This window comes from Magnolia sinica, chromosome 1 (genome assembly GCF_029962835.1).
Source record: "Magnolia sinica isolate HGM2019 chromosome 1, MsV1, whole genome shotgun sequence".
In the NCBI taxonomy this organism is placed as follows: domain Eukaryota; kingdom Viridiplantae; phylum Streptophyta; class Magnoliopsida; order Magnoliales; family Magnoliaceae; genus Magnolia; species Magnolia sinica.
Window position 1 is genome coordinate 4,154,826 of NC_080573.1, and position 5,625 is coordinate 4,160,450.

Below are 5,625 nucleotides of genomic sequence, written 5' to 3' on the forward strand. Positions count from 1 at the left end.
CGGCGATTTTAAGGCCATCGATGATACAGTCCTCTATTCTTCCCGTCCAATATGGCTGCGTTTCCTAAACTGAAATGATCAGCCATCCGTTCAAAAGATTTAAAAAAAATAAAATAAAATTCAGATGATCCTAAAAAGTAGTATGTGTTGCACACGTGTGATACTTGAAGGTGTGTGGTCGCACATAGCTTATGTATGCATTTGGATATTGGCATATATGCATGTGGTGTAAGAATCACAAGCTACACATGGCACCATGAGGGAAGTTGAATGAACGTTTTGGATCACTTGAACAGGTATCATGGTAGGGTCCACATGTGCGTGAGTATACATGTTTTATTAAGGCCGGATATACCATATATAACTCTTATAAAAAGGAAATTGTTTTTAGAGGGGGTTCATCGCCCTTTTAATTCACGCCTTATTAAAGCTATGAAATTTACAAGGAGAAATTATTAAGTTTTGCAAAAATGCCACAAAAAGTGCCAATATCAATCTTTATTTATGTGTAAATAGAGGTAGTCATGGTTTAGGTTGAGGTTGATAGATGGTCCAACCAACCTAACATACTTAAAAAGTTAGGTTTAGGTTAGGTTTAATTAGTTTTTCCTCACACCAAGGCTGCAAAAATTCATTGCTCTTCATATAGACCATATAAGGCTTAGCTGACCCTTGCCTCATCCAGCTCCCAAAGTATGAGGATCACCTTGTATAAAAATTGGCTCCATCCACTCATAAGATTGGCTACACCATATAAAAATATTTCTAGCCATTGGTAAATAACATAATACAATTGTGGTCTAGTTAATGAGTAGATTTTGCTTATTCTTACACAAGATGAGGCAAATTGGCTCTGTTCATTTGTGTCCCTAATTCATTCTAGAATATGATTGTAAACAAGAGGCTGATTTAAAGTTTATTCCAGCCACAACACAAGAAACAATGTGAAATAAAGGCCCTCCGCTTATAACTTTTTATCTAATTTTATTTTTCCCTCATTTAAGTTCACCTTATGATGGGTTGAATGATGAACAAACACCACGGTGGGCTCTACCAAACATAGGCATCATTTCCCCTTTCACGGGAAGCTGATTGGGTGTTCCCTTTCACGGGAAGCTGATTGGGTGTTAGCCAGGTAATAACTTAGTGGGTGTTACTCTTACCGGCTCGGGCCATCTTGAAGAATTTTTTTGTATATCCACGCTGTTCATGCGTTTTCCCATGTCAATTTAGAATGTTATTCTAAAAATTAAGCAAATCCAAATCTCCAGTGGACCACACCACTCGAAACAGGGGTGAATGACCATTAAAAGCCTTTTGTGGGCCACAAAAGTTTTGGATCAATCTGATCTGTATTTTTTACCTTCATCCAGGTTTGGTTGGCCTTATCAACGGGTTGGATGGAAAAGAAACATCATGGTAGGCATTGTTGTGGGACATGGGAAGTTTTTAATGGTGAGCGTTCAATCACCAATGTTTCCTATGTTCTTCTTAATTTATGGGAACACGTTCTAAATTGGGCTGGAAAAATAGATGGCCCGCGTGGACATACAACACATCATTAATGTGGGCCCCACCGTAAGGGCAACACCTAATCCTCTCCCTATTTCATCAGCTAAAATGAGCTGGCGAAATATATGAACGGTGTAGATGTAACACATACATCACGGTGAGCCCACACGGCTTAGAGCTGCAAGAATATCCGCGGCCCCGTTATCGAAAATCTCGCAACAATATCATTTGATGAATTTTTCTGCAAACAATATCGTGAGATTTTCAAAATCTCGCCGATATTTGTCATAATTATTATTCCAAACTTTGTAGATGAGCTTTATCCGGTAGAAGCATCCATTTGGGTGGCGCTGACGTGTCCGCGTTGAAACATAATCTTCTCCTGATAATGTCTAGTTGTTTTTAATGAAAAGCTGGAAAAGGTGGTACACATGCATTAATTGTTTTATCATGTGTCACTATCGTAGGGAAGCAGTAGGTCTCTCTGCACGTGTGTGAGCTCTTGGCCATTCATCAGGTAGCAACCATCTTGGATACACAGCAGGCTCCAAAACAGGCCGCTCCACTCATCAAGTGGGCCATGTACGTGTGAAGCAAATGGACGGCTAAAAAAAAAGGATCAACAATCTATATTTAATAAGGATGTGTAACCACTCGATGGGTGTACTTTGATTTTTAGGTCAGGACATATTAAAGGTGGGCCCCACCTGATGGCTAGATGTACTTCTATTTTATGAGGTATGGCAGCCCCACGTGCACAACACGTGCCATCTTGCAAGCGTGTTTACATCTGAGTGGTGCATAAGTAGGCTGACCATGGACAAAACCCAGACAAGTGGGCCACCTGTGTACAACAGACCAACCTAATTCTTTCATTGGGAGATCTTTAAAGGAGAGGCCACCATATGAACCCTTCAGATGTCCCACACGCTTGCTGTATTGGCACAAGAGTGAGTGTGGGGTTGGGAATGCTAGGCCGGGACACACTACAAAGTTACATTGGTTAAGCTTAACCTACCATGCGATGCATGGGCCCACATGATGTGTTCGTGACATCCAATCCATCTATCACACGTGCACCTTCATGTTCCCTTTGGTGCCCAAAAATCAGGCACATCCAAAACTTGGGTGACCAACACCATGAAAAATCATGCCTAAGACCTCTAAGCTCACATGATGAGGCCCACTTGAGTTTTGGAATGGCCTGACTTTTGGGGTTGTCCGTTCATTTTGGTAGGGTGCATCTTCTAAATGGATCAGATGGCATATACGAGACAATGTGGTCCCCACACAATCAAGAAGGTTTTTAATGTCTTGCTTCCCATCCCACTGAAAACGTAACTGGATCCGTCTTGTGGTGGTTAGGCCTGGTCCAGCTATTGACATCCCTAGATCATCTGCAAGAAAATTTTTGTTACTCTGGCGTAGCTTGGCCATTCATACTCAGGCGAACAGACACTCAACAAGACACTACATGAGAATGTTCAAACAGATTGTGTTTGGAGGAAATGGCTTAGTTAGTCCACTCAACATATCCAAAACCAATGAATTCACCGGTAGACACTTTCAGCAGGGATTTGGTTCTCACAGCTCCAATTGAATTCACCTAAAACTGTTTTGAGGTAATTTACTGAATGATCAAGACCCATCTCAGGTGGGGCCCGCTCGTAGAATGAAAAATCGTGATATTTCATGATATTTGGTGCAGCCAATAAATTGTTGGTTGTCAAAATTATTTTTAATCCTTAATATATATATATATATATATATATATATATATATATATATATATATATATATATATATATATATACACTGTTAACTAAATGAGGCCGGATTTCATCTGCATCACCTACTTTTCTCCTTGGGAGGGAAAAAAGGCCAACACCATGAAGAACAGTTTGGATGGGGAGACCTACTATTACAAACCTCCTGCATTCTATGTGGGGCCCACTGTGTTTTTTATAGGCTATCTTATCGATTCAGAAGATGCATCAGATCAGCATTAATGGATACCCAAAAACTCTTAAGGCCATTCCAAAACTCAGGTAGGCCACATTAGAGATTTTAGGCATGATTTTACATGGCGTGGCTTACCTGAGTTTTGGGATCAAAGAAGAATAGCAGGGAGCGCACATGATGGACAGATTGGATGTCATTAAAACATGATAGTGGGCCCCACATGTTGATTTGTACATTAAGCTACTCTTAGGCTTCTTAACTCCAACCAGGCATATTCAGCATTCAAACATGAGAGTGAATGCACCAAACAACCATTGACCTTGAGCTGACCATAATAAAGACGCCAACCTTCTTTAAATGACAAAAACCCAGGGATGCAACCTTTCAAGAAATATTATGCTTCAAGAAATTGAGAGTAGAAATGTTTGAATTTGAAGTAGAAATGTTTGTGATTTCAGCATTTGAGAGTAGATGGCTCCAAATATGTAGAGCCACTCATGGATCTATCTATCATTTTCTTGAGGTTGTGAGGATTGAATGTGTCATGCAAATGATAGGCAGATGGGTTGTTACCAGTCAGGAAGATGCGGAAAAATGCTGCAATAGCCACCCCGGTGGCACTATTTATTGGTATGTAACACTAATGCAGACAGTCCAAATAGCAGGCTCTAATCAAAGCTCATAAATCACAGCTCCTAACAATTGATTTCATCCATTCTGACTGTCCATTTGATGGCCATCCAATATACCAGATGGTTGCCTGCGACCCTATGGCTTAGTGGTAGACTCAGAAGAGTTTCAACATGAGGTCATGGGTTCGAGCGCCCATTGTGGTGTGAGTGCGTGTGAAAAAAAAAATACCAGATGGTAGGTTCTGTCCATACCTATAGAAGATAATTGTAGGAACAATGGTTCAAAACCACTTTTATTTTGACACCTCATCCACTGTACAGTGGTATACTTGCACTTTGATCAATGCCATCATCGCAGACGGAGCATAACATGAAATTGCATTGATCAATGATCATGACCATCTAACAGGTAACTAACAAACAGATAAGTAAAACAAAAATCAATGATCAAAATTGAACGAGAGAGAAATAAGATCTAGACCTGGACCATCTTCTGGGCTATGCTCCATGCAAAATGATCTTGATGACTCAAGTACTCCGGAATAGCCATATGTACGGCAGATGCAATGCCATGCCTTAAAAAATGAGGGCCAACTATCCTCATCCAGTCAATTTGCAGCACATGAGCCAACTTGTCACTCATGTGCAAGAGCTGGGCCACCCATCAGCTGGATCCCACATGAGAGTTTCCTACCCTAAGAATGACAGTCTGCAATCAAATGGGTCATGTTGGTTTACTGTAAGGAAAAATATGACCAGTTCTACATTTTGATTGGCACGCATTGCTTTACCTGAAGAAAGGAGCAGCCTGATTTTTGGGCCAGAGAATCTTCACTGTGGTCCCACCTAACTGGCCACAAAGTACACAGCTTCCGAATAGCCAGTATCTTCTAGTGGGAATCTAGAAGGTGAAATTGCCTCTTCAATCTCTCTCTGGCTTACCAACTCTCAGAGACGGAGAGGATACACGCAATCCATGGAGCTGATTTTCAGTTCTTAAAGGCTGCATTTCAAGGGCATTGAAATTCTGCAAGACAGTGCAGATGCCCACTCCAGTAGTCCTCTACAAGGCTGGAAAGCTTCATCCTCCAAAACATCAGCAGACAAACAAGCAACAAAAGAAATACAACCACAAAGAAAGATTGTAATGTCTACAGATGAAGATTCACAACAGAAAAGCATGTAAGAGTCTGGACTTTTGTGAGCCCCACATGCGCCTCTACATGAGGCAGTGGTACTAGCGTGGTGTGCATGTGACATCTTACCTACGCATAGATGTGGGCCTTACGGTAAAAATGACTTTGGGCCTTACACAGCTGTGACATCCTTCACTGCACGTGTCAGACACCCCTCAAATGTGCAATGTTGGCATATGTAATAATTTAAAGGTGTATGTAAATCTGTAGAAGAAAACCTATCGATAGAAAACCAATGAAACTACAAGTAGGGAGGAATTTGATTGAAAAGAAGAATGTAAGAGTCGAAAGATAAAACTGCCTAAAATTACATGAATCATGGA